The sequence below is a fragment of the Papio anubis genome, chromosome 5 (genome assembly GCF_008728515.1).
Source record: "Papio anubis isolate 15944 chromosome 5, Panubis1.0, whole genome shotgun sequence".
Lineage (NCBI taxonomy): Eukaryota > Metazoa > Chordata > Mammalia > Primates > Cercopithecidae > Papio > Papio anubis.
This window is the reverse complement of record NC_044980.1, coordinates 170,330,023-170,344,985: the sequence shown is the minus strand read 5'-3', so window position 1 is coordinate 170,344,985 and position 14,963 is coordinate 170,330,023. Positions and strand designations below refer to the sequence as shown.

Sequence of the window (14,963 nt, the reverse complement as noted above, 5' to 3'; positions counted from 1 at the left end):
CTGTTTTAAGGCTCTGTTAGAAATTACTGATGCACACACTATACTGTAAATTCTTATCTCTGTGTACTGTACTTCTGCATACAGATGTTGTGTTAAAGAATGACTTCATCCCCATGTGACCATCTCACCTGATAATCAAAAAACCCTAAATCTCTCACTAACCTACCCCTGTCCTCACTAAACTTAATAACAAATGCTGGCATATCCAGTGCACTGGTGGCATTGTGGGACCAGAAGGCGGTGACCCCCCTGGACGCAGCCTTTCCTATCTTGTGTGTCTATTATTTCTCGACCTACCGATCTACTTGGGAACAAAAAAAGTGCCCCGTTGCATTGCGGACTGTTGGCCAGATCCCACAATAAGGGACTGGACTGTGATGCTCACGGTTCTTTACTAGACTCTTAATGTTTTCTAACCAAACTGTCCAAACCTCATTTCTGGCAGGCAGCTCAATCCAAAGTGGCTCTCCAGCAAAAACAGGCTAGTAAGTTCCACCTTTCTCAACAATGAAGATTTTTTCTTAGGAAAGGGGTGCGTCCAGAATACTTACGTCCTTTCCTGGGAGGTCCTAGTCCTGTTCGCTGCATATAGAGAAAGGAAAACATTGTGAGAATCGGCCATGCTGTGTCCTGTGTGCACAGGTCTTTGTTTACATTAACATTAGAAACCCAGACAGGAAATAGTGCCTGAGGCAATGGCCCCAAAATAAAGCCTAGAAGACATTGTGGAAAGGCACAAGAGTTTTGAGTAAGATTTTCAAAATGATTTTGGTTGCAAAGTCACCGTCATTTTCAAGAACGAATTTCTCAGGAGGAAAATGCTCTCTGCCATGCCGTTTGTCACTAAAGCTGTCACCTATGGGTACCATCTTGAATCAGCTCTTAGTTGGTAATGGACTCTTACTTACATTTGCCCACCAAGAAATTCTGCAATTCATCTATAATTTCCATGGTGAGATTTGCATATCATAATGAAATGAAATGGAAAGAAACCAAGAGAAATAAAATTCTCATCTCAGACAAATGAAAGGATTTACCTGCAAAGAGCCAGGGCCACTTCTGGAGTTACCACACTGGCCTCCGTCACTGGAAACATGAAATTAGAAGCTGTCAGCCGTGGGGGCTGCTGGAGACCTCAGCAGCCTTAGTGCTGAGCACACAGGGCTGGCGTGTGTGGAAGAGGAGGTGGGCGAGGCTTACGGGCTGAGCTGCTGTTGGGCCACCCTCCTTGTGGTGGTGAAGGAGGCAAAGGACACCTCATCAGGAGCCCTGGCAGACAGAGTCTCGGGTCTGTGGCTAAGCCACCCTCATCACTGTGAAGTAGGCAGTGTTCACACAGGCAACACACACAAACACCCAGGAGACATCACTCCGGGACAGGGTCTCCTCACAGAAAGAGGCCTGAAGTAGAAATGTCTCCTCTTTTTTGTAAAAATGTTACTATATGTTACTTAACTTTCCTAAATAAACCTATGCTCCTACTGCAGTTAACATCCATTTCATTGGACTTTAAAACATTATGGTGAGCTATGCACAATATTTATTATTTTAATCCTTAATTTCACACTTCAGGAGCAGACAGGACCACAACAGCAAACGCAGAGGGGAGCCCACGCACTTCTCCCGACCCTGAATCAGAATCCACACGGGAACCTGGATTTGTGTGGGACTCAGCAGACTGCAGAGGGTGAGCAGGAAGCCTTTTCACACTCGTGGTCTATCTCAGGACAGGGCTGTGTGCATCACAACATCACTGGGGCCCCCAAGATGGGCTGCCCAGGGCTGAGCTCTGGGATGAGAACCAACAAAAAAGACACAGCGCCTGCCTTCACAGTGACCAGCCATGGCCAAATCCTTCCACCCATGGGTGAAGAACACAGACTTTGGGACTGATGATTCCAAGCCTATCTCAGAGAACCAAGCAAAGTGATGTCTTGTGGGTCACAAGGGAGATTTGCAAGGAACACCTGGCCTCAGGCAGCCCCTCCCTTTGCTTAGCTCATCCCGCACTGGAGCTGGCTCCCCTCCCGCTGCTGCAGCTAGTGTGGGCGGCACGCACAGCCAGGGCACCGAGGAGCTCCCTCCAGTTAAATGTGATTCTGGGATAAATCAACCTTGACCAACAGCATCTACACAAGGACCAGCTGTCAGGTGACTTCCGGAAGCTGGTGAAAAGTACATGCTGTTCTCTGTCCCAGCCACAGGGAGAGCAGAGGCCTGAGGACGGCTCTGTGCCTGGCCTGACTCTGATGTCCAGCCCTGCTCATCATATCCCCGCGTCTAAGTCCAGGTATTTTGGGGAATTCACTCCTCTTCTTTGCCTCTCACTAATTTCTGATTGTGTTGCCATCAACACAGAAAGATGGAGAAGAGAAATGAAAACGCAGCTCCTCTCTCCAGGCTCTTGGAAAGATGGCCAGGCAGTGCTCATGCCGGCGCTGAAGTCCAAGCTCTGCTCCTTCCCATCTCCTTCGGTCAGATGGGCCCGAACATCCTGGCTGCGCCCAGGGCATGACATTGGCCTGACTCTCCTGACCTTTCAACCTTGGCTTTCCCCCATGGCTTGGATGTCCTCATGTCTTCTTCCTGCTCCTCGAACTCATGTTCCCTTTCAGGCCCAGGCCCAGGCTGTGCTCTGCTCTCCCATGGAGCCCACTGGGCAGCTGGCCGTGAACGTTCAGAACCTCAGTGTTGGCAACACTGATTTGTACCTCTAATCACACACAGCAGAAGGGCCACCTCAGTGCCACAGAAAAACTGTACTCTAGAGAGGAAAGATGACTAGGGGAATTTGGTTATGAGGACACACTTTCTGGGGCAAACAAGGGACATTTTAAAATCACACAGCCTCATTTATTGAAAAGTAGAAAAACACTGTCATCTACGCAGCAATCCAAATGACATATAAGAAGTTTCTACCAAACGCACACTCCAAAGAAACTCAAACCAGAGTTGGCTCATTTTTTAGATCCATGTGGACTGAAACCAACCACCTTGACTTGTTTTTTGCACAGGCCTTCAGAGGCAAAGAAGAACCTTTGTCAACAGTGGGGGCAACGGGAGCATCACGGAGCCTCTGCTGTCCCACAGCTGTTTGTCTTTCCCCACCTGCAAGTCACGAGCCACCCTCCATCCTGCTGGGAGGAGGCAGGTATGCCCTACCTCTCAAGACCCTCAGGGGCAGAGCCCTTGGTTCTCTTGTATATTTGCTGTGTTTCCTGAGCCGAACACACAGAGACCATGACTAGGCTGAGTGCTGCAGGCTGAGCGCTGCAGGCTGAGCCTCTACATGACCCGGCATTAGCTGTTCTGGGCCACATTATCTGATGGTCAATAGGATGCTGCAGTGAGGACAGTCAAGTGATTTTACCCCAACCCTGCCTGCAGGCTCCTCTTTTCTCAGTCTCCTGCCAAAACTGGTCATGGCATGGGGCTGCCCAGGGTCTCCCTGCAAAGAAAGAAGCCCCGCCTCCCCATGCTGAAGACGGGTCGTGGAGGATGAGTTCTGATGACTCCAGTAGAAAAGGCTTGTGAAGGAGGGAAGTGGCAACAGTGAGGTGACACGACCACTCCTATGCCAGGAGGAAATGGAAAGGCCTGTTACCAGGTGAGGTTTATTGAAAAATGAGGTTTGGAAGGGGATTCCCATTGAAAAATAAAAAAGAATTAGTAGGAATCCTAAGACAGTTTTGTTCTGTTAGTACCCAGTGAACATTTGCTGGGTGTTGACGGGATTTCCTTTGGATTAACTGAAGTGTTCTTTGCATGCAATAAACTACACACATCGTAGCTTACATTTTCACTAATAACTGCCTGTGCCTCTCATCAGGCTGCAAGACTGATGGCATTTTTATACTAAGAATGTGGACACTAATAAGGGGGAGACATGTGTTAGGGACACACACGCACCCCAGGCACAGTCAGCATCACACTACACGCATTCACACAGACACACACCAGTCCCGTGCACACAAACCCACCCCACACATAGAGAATGCAGGTCCTCTCAGGGACTGCAGAATGTGCCCACAGGTCCTTCACCAGAGCAACCACTTCTCCATGCACAGCCTGGGTCCTCCAGTGACAACAGGAGGCTCCACTCCGGCTGCCTGTGTGCAGGAAGCCAGCGACACAGCCCGGCACATTCCTCATCACCTGGTTCTCATTCTGGGAGGGATTCCCCCATACATACCACTCTCCTGCTCTCTCCAGGCCTCCTGTAATCACAGAAAACATATTGCTGTGAGCGCCAGACCATGCTGTGTGCTGTGTGCACAGGCCTTTTCCTCACTTGGTGACATTAGAAAACCAGATGGCAAACAGTGCTCAAGTCCAAGGAACCCAAAAGAACAGGACAAACCGACTCATGCTAAAGACACAAGTTTTTCTTGGAGGATGTTTCCTCTAAGTCCATGTTGCTTGGTAATTAAGTAATTTTGTTCTAAGAAGACAATCAAACGGCTAAGGGAAAAGCTCACTCCACACAGTGCGTGGCTGGTGCTGTCATATTTTCCTGCTGTTTAAAATCAAGCCTCTGTGGGGAACAGACTCTCCCCCTAAATTCTCCCCACCAAGGACACTGTGTAAGTCACCTGTGATAAATACGGTCAGATTCTCATCTCTTAGGCTCATTCAGAAAGATAAAGCTAGCAAAGCAACTGTATTCCTCAGATAAATGCAGGGGTCTGACCTTCACTTTCCAAGGAGGCTTTTCCTGGAGATCCTCGGTGGAATCTAGGAAGACAAAGAGTGACGGTCAGCAGGTGCAAGGGAGGAGCAGGGAAGAACAGCTTTCTAGCCCCAGGCCGCCTCATCAAGTGAAATAGCCCATCTTGAACAGGGCACAGCACCCAGGGCAGGCTGTGCGTCCCTACAGCCTCTCAGGGCTCCTGCCCCCTGACCTGACCTGAGCTCACTTGCCCTCCCTTCCTGAGTCCTTCCAATGTCATTTCCTCCCTAGAACCCACCTGTGGTGCTTCTGTGTGTATCAGTCATTCTAGAATATTTTATCTTGGTAAAAAGCAGCCTTTGTTCTGAGAGACTTCCTTCTAGCCCCAATATTCTATACATTCACCAATCTTTTGTGTTAAAGACAATAAAACAAAGCTTTGAAAATACTCAATTATCCCCTATTTAAAGATAACCCCACTTAGCATGTGCTGGCCGTCCTTGCACTCCAGCCTTCTCAATCACGTGTCATTGTGGCCGGGGTCCCCTGCTGCTCACACGCACACTGGCTCTGACACTGGGACGGCACGTCATGGGGGCAGCAGGTGGCAGCACTGACCATCTCCAACCCAGCCGTGCCGGAGGCTCCAGCAGGGGAGACGGTGGGAGGCTAACACCCAGGTTGTTCCTTGGGATGATACTTGGCGCTGTGTATTGATTGTGTTTGCTACGAACTAAAGCATTTCTTTCCTTCTTTCTTTCGATAACGGGTCTCTGTTACCAAAGCTGGAGTGCAGTGGCACGATCTCTGCTCACCGGAACCTGTGCCTCCTGGGATCTAGTGATCCTCCCCACTCAGCCTCCCAGGTAGCTGGGACCATGGGTGGGTCACCACGCCCAGGTAGCTTTTTTTGTAGTTTTGGTGAGTGCCAGTTCCACCACTCTGCCTCCCCTCATCTCCACTCCTGATCTCAGGTGATCCACTTGCCTCGACCTCCCAAACTACTAGGATTACAGGCGTGAGCCACTGTTCCTGGCCAGCTAGAGCATTTTTAAAGCTTGTGATACTCATGTTATCAAATACAATAGAAACATGTGTTCACAGTATTCCCTGCTTTTCACTATGAGCTGAGAAATGACCCCACCACTACTGCCAGAAGCCTGTGAGCTCGCTCTGTGTGTTTCACACTAATGACCACACCAAAGTCCAGTGTAAAATGTACCTACTGCTACCCTGGGTTAGGCAACCTTTGAGACCTGCCTACAATGACAGACAGTGTTGGGACCTCTCTAGGCTCTCATCCTTCCACATGCACACACAGATGCCGGAACTCCCTGGACTAATGGTGAGTTATACCAGAGACTGGCTGAGTGAATGCACAATAGTCACCACTGCACCAATCCTCCTCCCATTTACTGAAGGTTCACATTCGCCTCTTCCATTTAGGAGATTGAGGCCTGGGAGGTTCATCTCTGCACGTCTCTATGGGAATTGAGGATATAAAATTGACCTTCAGGTACAGCTGTTGGGGAGGATGAATGCATTATTTTATGTGAAGTGTGCAGTGGTGATGCAACTTTATTTTAAGGGAAATTGCTCCTTGGGTTGTGCTCCACACAGGGAAGCATGCTTTTTGAGTAAACGCCCACACACTCCCAAAGACATTCCCAATCACTCCACATGACTCTCTCCTCCGTACCTCCCCACCCTGATGCACACCACACTATTCCATCTACATGACAATCCTGCCTCCCTGGACTCGAGTGGACGGTCACAGTTCTTTACTGGACTCAGTGTTTTTTATACCAAACTGTCCAAATCTCATTTCTGTCAGGAAGCTCAAACCGAAGTGGCTCTCCAGCAAAAGCAGACTAGGAAGTGCCACCTTTTGCAACCCTGAAGATCTTTCCTTAGAAAGGACTGATTCCAGAATACACACCTTTCTCCTCGGCCTGTTCCCCTGCCTGCATTGAGAGAAAGAAAAACATGAGCTTCAGATCATCCGAGTCAGGTCTTTTCTTCACTTGACATTAGGAAACCAGATGGAAAACAGTGCTCAAATCAAAGGAACACAGAAGAAGAACAGGACAAACTGACTCATGCTAAAGTTTCTGCTGGAGGACGTGTCCTCTAACTCCGTGCTGCTTGGCGATTCAGTGATTTTCCCCAAGGAAAGAATCAAGCTGCTGAGAAGAAAGCTCACTGCCGCTCAGGGCGTGGCTGACGCTGTCATTTTCTCCCGCCGTCTTAAATCAACCCTCAATGGGGAACAGACTCACTCAGAATTCCCCCACCAGCGACACTTGTGTAAGTCACCTATGAGATATAGGGTCAGATTCTTATGTCTTGGTACAACTCAAGAAGATAAAGCTAAGAAAGTAGCACCACAGACAAAACCAAGATGGCCTCACCTGCACTTTTAGGACGTCTTGCTTGCATCTCTGGTTTTTCTCTTTGAGGATTTCTTGACAGAGAATGTCTTGCCACTAGAGGACACAGTGACCGTCAGCAGGAGGTGCAGGACAGGAGCAGGGGAAGACAGGCTTTCCAGCTGCCTCATCCATGCAGAAACAGCCCATCTCGAGACAGGGGCACACTTAGGGCAGGCTGTGTGTCCCTGGGCTCAGCCAGCCTCAAAGTCAGCTCCTCAGGAATCAACCCTCTAGTGAGTTTTTTCTACTTGACCAAGCAGCAGCCTTTCTTTACAGAGAAGATTTAATTCCAACCAAAACTTTCTATTTTTCTCACTACCCCACCATCTGTTTTAAGGACAATGAAACAAAGCTTTGAAAATACTGTTTTCTTCCTATTTAAAGATAACTCCTATTTAGCACGTGCTATCTGTCCTTCCACTCTCTCTTTTTCCACATGCGGTGGCCCATTATTGTCCGTGGAGTCTGTTGCTGCTCACACGTACACTGGCTTTGACACTGGGACAGCCTGTCATGCGGGCAGCATGTGGGGGCGCTGACCCTCTCTAACCCAGCTGTTGGAGATTCCAGCAGGGAAGAGGGGGCACCAGGCTGACACCCAAGTTGTTTTTGACACCATATTGGGCGCTACTTCTTGGGTGTGTGTGTCACTAAGCTGGAGCATTTCTAAGGCTTGTGGTCATCATGATTTTGGTTTGTTTTTTTGTGACAGGATCTCACTCTGTTTCCCAGATGGGATGCAGTGGCACAATCATGACTCACTGAAGACTCCACCTGCCAGGCTAAAATCCTCTGGCCTCAGCCTCCTGAGAAACTGGGACTATAGAGACACGTCACCACGCCAGCTAATTTTTGTGTTTGTGTAGAGATGGTTTATTATATTTTTAAGGCTGATCAAACTCCTGGGGCTCAAGTGATCCTCCTGTCTCAGCCTCCCAAAGTGCTGGGATTACAGGCATGAGAGCCTCCCCATTTAAGGGTCAATCATATCTTTAAGTACAATGGGACATATCCCTGATTTCTCCACTTTTTGAACAGCAGCTGAGGAGCTGACACACGCAGCCAAAGCCTGTGGCTCCCTGTGTGTGTTTCATGAAGGACCACCCAGACTCCACTGTGTTGCTACCCTGCCTTTGGCCCATCACACAAGAGACATCTTACAGTGCTGGGCAGTGTTGGGATCTCTAGAACATCGTGCTTCTACATGCACACACAGATGCTGGGGCACTCCCTGGTGTGGTGACGAGTTATACCAGGACCACGTGAGGACTGCCGAGCAGCAGCCCATCACGTCACCCTTTCACCCCTTCCTGAGTTCACATTTGTCTTTTCCATTCAGGAAATTGAGAGCTTGGAAATTCATCTCTCCACCGTCTCCAATCTGAGGACGGGGGATGTTCAACTAACCTTCCGGTACAGCTGTGGTGAAGGATGAAGTGTTGACTGATGTGGGGATGGAATGTTGTTTCTAGAACAGTGATCCTTGGAGTGGAAACAGAGTGCTTTGCACAGGGGAACATGCTTTCTAGAGAAATGCACACACACTCCCAAACGCATTCACCATCACTCCACATGGACTCTCTCCTCCATACCTCTCCACTCCGATGCGCTTCTTCTATTTGGTAGCATCCTGCTTCACCAGAGCTACCGTGGATGGCCACAGTTGTTGACTCAACTCTTCATTTTTTCACACCAAACTGCCCAAACCTCATTTCCAGCAGGAAGCTCAAACCAGCAAAAGCCGGGAGGAAAGTGTCACCTTTCTCAAAGCTAAGATTTTTCCTTATCAAATGGGAGATCCCAGAGTACATACTGTATTCCTCAATTGCTGAGAATGTCTGCAGAGAGAAAGGAAAACACTGTGAGGGTCAGACCATGCTGTGTCCTGTGTTCGTGGGTCTTTTCTTCACTTGGTGGTGTTAGAAAACCGTTTGGGAGGCCAGGCACGGTGGCTCACGCCTGTAATCCCAGCACTTTGGGAGGCCGAAACGGGCAGATCACAAGGTCAGGAGATCGAGACCATTCTGGCTAACACGGTGAAAACCCGTCTCTACTAAAAAATACAAAAAACCAGCCGGGCGAGGTGGCGGGCGCCTGTAGTCCCAGCTACTTGGGAGGCTGAGGCAGGAGAATGGCGTGAACCCAGGAGGCAAAGCTTGCAGTGTGGTGAGATCGCGCCACTGCACTCCAGCCTGGGCGACAGAGTGAGAATCCATCTCAGAAAAAAAAAAAAAAAGAAAGAAAACCAGTTGGGAAATAGTGCTCGAGTCAATGGCCCCAAAATAAAGCCTAGAAGACACTTGTGGAAATGAGTAAGAGTACTGCATGAGATTTCCAAAATGATTTTTGGTTGCAAAGTCACCGCTATTTTCAAGAATGCATTTCTCCTGAGGAAAATGCTCTCTGCCATGCAGGGTATCACTAACGCTGTCATCTATGAGTGCCGTCTGGAACAAGTTCCAAGTTGGCAATGAATGGGCTCTCACATACCTCTGCCCACCAAGAAATTCTGTGGCTCATCTGTAAAGTACGTGGTAAGATTTACATATCTTAATTCAGAGAAAGTAGAAAGAAACCAAAATAAATGAAATTCGCATCTCAGACAAAGAAAGAAGACTTTACCGAGTGTGCTGCCCGGATCAGGTCCCAGGAAGTCACCGAGGGCCACTGCCACTCCTGGTGGTAGTCTAGGAAACAGAGTCACTGTCAGCCGTGGGAGCTGCTGAAGGACCTCTGGCAGCCTTGGGTGCTGAGCACACAGGGCTGGTGTGTGTGGAGGAGGTGGGCGAGAAAACGGGCTGAGCTGCTGCTGGGCCACCCTCCTTGGTGGTGAAGGAGGCAAAGGACACCCTCAGGAGAGCCCTGGGAGACAGAGCCTCAGGTCTGTGGCTAAGCCACCCTCATCACTGTGAAGTAGGCAGTGTTCACACAGGCAGCACACAAATGCAGGAGACATCACTCCAGGACAGGGTCTCATCACAGAAAGAGGCCTGGTAAATATCCTTTATTTTTAAAAAAGGCACTATGTTTAACATTCCTGACTCTACATATGCTCCTTCTGCACTTATCATCTCTATTATTGGATTTTAAAGCGTTATTGTGGTGAAAAATACACAATATGTGTTATTTTCATTATTAAGTGCAGACTTCAGGGCATTAGTTCTATTCACAATGCTGTATAGATAACTAAAAACAGGCCAGGTGCGGTGGCTCACACCTGTAATCCCAGCACTTTGGGAGGCTGAGGTGCATGGATCACCTGAGGTCAGGAGTTGAAGACAAGCCTGACCAATATGGTGAAACTCCATCCCTAATAAAAATACAAAAATTAGCCAGGCATGGTGGTGGGCACCTGTAGTCGCAGCTTCTAGGAGGCTGAGACAGGAGAATCACTTGAACCTGGGAGGTGGAGGTCGCAGTGAGCCAAGATCGCACTACTGCACTCTAGCCTTGGCAACAGAGCAAGACTTTGTCTTAAACAAACGAACCAACAAAACTAAAAACCATCTTAATTCAGTTTTCTTACCTTCCACCTTAGGGAGCTAGAGAAAAAAACTATAGTATAATGTAAACCAGACATAAAAATAGAACAAAAAATTATTTGCAGAAATCTTTATAATAGATATGATAAAATAAACAAAACCAAGGGCTGCTTCATAGGGAAGATAAATAGATTTGATAAACCTCCAGCTAACCAACAAGAAAAGCTAGGAGACACAATTTACAAATAATATAAATCAAAGGAAGAATCATTCCTGCTGATCCCATTAATATCAAGCAGATAATAAAAGAATAATTTAGAATACCATGCCCACACCTGATACAACTTAGGTAAAAATAACAAATTCCTTCCAAAGGCAGAACTATAATTACATAAGTACCCAAAGGAGACCTCCTGATAATCTAAGTAGGCTTTATATTCATTTATAGAAATTGGAATCAATAAGAACTTTTAAGAAAATGCACAGGTGGGTCAAGGCAAGTATTCACTCTTCGTAATCACAGCACTTTGGGAAAGTGAGGCGGCAAATCATCAGGTCAGATCGAGACCATCCTGGCTAACGAGTGAAACCCCGCCCTCACTAAAAATACAAAAAATCAGCCAGGCATGGTGGCGGGCACCTGTAGTCTCAGCTACTCGGGAGGCTGAGGCAGGAGAATGGCATGAACCCAGGAGGCGGAGCTTGCAGTGAGCCGAGATCACACCACCGCACTCCAGCCTGGGTGACAAAGCAAGACTCCATCTCAAAAAAAAAAAAAAAAAAAAAAAGCACAGGTGATTTTACTGAATTCTACCTGATTCTTACAAGGGAAAACATAGTCTTACTATATAAACAACTGACTAAAATTCTAAACATTTATACAGTTACATTTTAAAATTACGCCCATTGCAAAATCTGCATGAGAATGAGGGCAGCTATATTCGTAATTGCCTGAACTGGAAGCAGTTGAGATACTTTTCAGGCGGTGAGTGCACCAAACCACATTGTTACATGAACCCAGTGGAATATGATTCATTGATTAAAAATTAGTAAGCAGTTAAGCTACAAAAAGATATGAAAAATCTTGCATGTTGGACAGGCACAGTGGCTCACGCCTGTAATCCCAGCACTTTGGGAGGCCGAGGCGTGTAGATCACGAGGTCAGGAGTTCAAGAGCAGCCTGGCCAGGATGGTGAAACCCCATCTCTACTAAAAATACAAAAACTAGCCGCGTGTGGTGGAGGATGCTTGTAATCCCACCTACTCGGGGGGCCATGGCAGAGAATTGCTTGAATCCATGAGGCGGAGGTTGCAGTGAGCCGAGATCACGCCACTGCACTCCAGCATGGGTGACAGATTGAGACTCTGTCTCAAAGGAAAGAAAGAAAGAAAGAAAGAAAGAGAGAGAGAAGGAAAGAGAAAAATCTTGCATGTGTATTGCTAAGTAATATCAGTTAGTCCTAAGTGGCTGCATACTTTATGATTCCAATTCTAAGAATTTTGGGAAAGAAAATCTATAGAGGCAGTGAAATAAATGATCTATGGTAGTCAGGGGTCCTAAGAAAAGAAGAAAGGGACTAAGAGGTCCCTTTTGTTGTTGCTGAACAACACCTGGTGAGCCTTACTGCAAACTCTAGACGTTCATTAAGAAGAAGATATCACTATTGCTTCAGCCACTATAACAAATGCACCACATTCATGTAAGATGTGATCACAGAAAAGATACTGAGGGGTGAGAGTATATGCGAACTTTCTGTAGTATTTCCATTTTCATGTTAATTTACAAGTTTCACATGATGTCCATTTTGTTTGAAAATGCAGCAACATTTTATCAGGAAGAGTTCCATTTTAGCCAATGTCTAACAATCAGCTAAATATCTAAACCTTGCATTGAGATGTTCTTTACTATTAAAAGTGAGCCAAACTTGAAGTGGAAATACATCTTCCGCATTTGCAGGACTAGTGATTGACTAGTACTACACTAGTCAATGTGCACACATGAAATAAAGAAGATACAGTGTAGCAATGTCAGAGTGGTCTGAAGTGTGGGACACTGAAGAATCTGGAATCCTTATGCCTGCAAGGGTAACTGAATTTCCACGGTACCTGTATATAGCTGACCTTCAGGGGGCAAATCAGATCACGTACATACGCGCCTAAATCTGGCGCGTGGATTTCGCCCATCGGGCAAATAACCCGGGAAATGCATGTGAAAATAAAGATAGCCAAGTTGACATCTTGCTGCAGAAGACCACAGAGAAATGAGGAATCGTTTATTCACAGTTCAACTCCATTTGGTGCGTTCCCGAGAAATATACACTTTGTTTCCATCGATAGTGTGTGGCCTGTTAGGAACCGGGCTGCACAGCAGGGGGCCAGCAGCCGGCTGGGAGCAAAGCTGCATCTGTATTTACAGCCGCTCCCCATCACTGGCATCAGCGCCTGAGCGCCACCTCCTGTCAGATTAGCCACCGCGTTGGAGTCTCATAGAAGCGCAAACCCTACTGTGAGCTGCACAGGCCGCGGATCCAGGCTGCACGCGCTTTATGAGAATCTAATGCCTGATGATGGGTCACTGTCTCCCATCACCCCCACATGGGACTGTCTAGTTGCAGGAGAACAAGCTCAAGGCTCCCATTGATTCTACATTATGGTGAGTTGCATAATTACTTCATTAATTATTACAATGTAATAATAATAAAGTGCACAATAAAGGTGCAAGAATCATCCTGAAAGCATCCTTCCACCCCACTCTCGTCCTCCGAAAAATCATCTTCCGTGAAACTGGTCCCTGGTGTCAAAAAGGCTGGGGACCACTGGGTTCAACGTTTGATCCATTGTCCACTGTCACCATCTGCAGAGATAAGCCTCCTGAATCTGAGTTGGGCATTAGGAAGAACTTGCACTGTTGATTGCACTTAAAATGGTGCAGACCGATTGCGCAGGCAAATCCCTGTACTGAGATAAGGCAAGGTAGAAAGGCGGCAGATGGGAGTGACCAAGAGCACGGGGAACTGGTGCATGAAGGTCTGGGCTCAAGTCCTTATTTGGAAGCTACATGAACTGAGAAGATCTATAGACCCTTCTGTGCCTCAGTTCCCTCTTCTGAGTAAGGAAATGTTCATAATGGCCTATGTTGTGTCCTAAGGCTAAAAGTAATTAAACAGAGGTAAAGTCTGAAGAAACTAGGTGCTTCTTGAGTGCCATAAAGTGTTCAATCATTACATGTCTGAAGGAATAAGCCAGGCCCGTGACAGTGGTTAATATAGAGAAGGCACTTGAGGGGCTCCAGGGCAGTAGAGGATGAAATTTCCTTTCTCCTTCACATGGGCCCGACGCTTTAGAGCTCGTGATACTTTCTGTTCTTTCCTGTGATGCCCACATCAGCCTGGAGGGATGGGCGGGGCAGGGGCTGCCACCCAGAGTTGACAGCTCAGGGAAGTGAAATGAGGGATTTGAAGCGAGTTGCCCAGAGTCACAGCACTCAGGAGTGATGGATCTGGGACAAGAATGTAGATGGTTTTCTGGGGACAGAGGTCCCTGAACCCCTGAGGCCTCTAAAGCATGGCCTGGACCCTGAACCAGGAGCTCTTTCCACTGCCTTTCTCAACCCTCCTGCCCCAGGTCTCTTCAGGAAGGTGGATGCCTGGAGGTGGCTAAGTCCAGAGAAGAGCTCAAATCATTCAAACAAAGCAAAACTTCTGTCTCTAGATTTTCATTCTTCACTGAAAATATGGCACTTGCCTGCAAACAAAGCCTCTCTGATGAACAAATTCAAATGTCTGGCCATCGTTCCCCAGCAGCTTCACACTGCCAGCTGCCTGGTGGTGAGCACCCCCATGACCATGACCACCCCAAGGGACCAACGGTCTGCTTGGTCCCCAAGATGGCTCGGAACTCAGAACATTCTAAGCCAACCGCCACCTGATGGCTGTGCCGAGAATCAACTTCCCTTCCACTGACCAACCCTGCATGAGCAGTTCACTGAAAATGTGGCCCTCAGGGCTGGTGTTTAAGTGATTTAATGAATTAAATCTGTGACCCCCACTGTCTCACTGACCACTCATCTGAGCAACTATCTGAGCAGGACGAACTAAGGCCTGCCTGAGAATGGGCCGTATTTGAATGAAACCTATTGAATAACTTGGAAGTCACACCTGATGAGAAGGGTACTCGAATTTAATGAGACACAGCGTGTGTTCAATCATGAGTGAATATTGTATTACAGAGAAATGTAAACAGAAGTGCTAGTAACTTGAGCAGGGGGATACCTGGCTCTAACTAACAGCATGGGGAGGTTTCCTGATCACCTAAACAAGATACAGCAAAAAGGCCAAGAGCATAAAAATCATGCTACATCCGGGAGACAAACACAGTATT

General features: G+C 47.5%; 1 long non-coding RNA gene across 1 annotated transcript; it reads right to left on the bottom strand.

Moving 5' to 3' along the window:
• Window positions 1-1,050: 1,050 nt before the first annotated feature.
• On the bottom strand, window positions 1,051-6,678 carry LOC116274998. Its single transcript, XR_004183927.1, has 4 exons — window positions 6,609-6,678; window positions 4,691-4,734; window positions 4,193-4,217; window positions 1,051-1,086 (listed from the first exon to the last, which is right to left on the bottom strand). It is a non-coding gene; the product is annotated as an uncharacterized LOC116274998 (long non-coding RNA).
• Window positions 6,679-14,963: the final 8,285 nt, after the last annotated feature.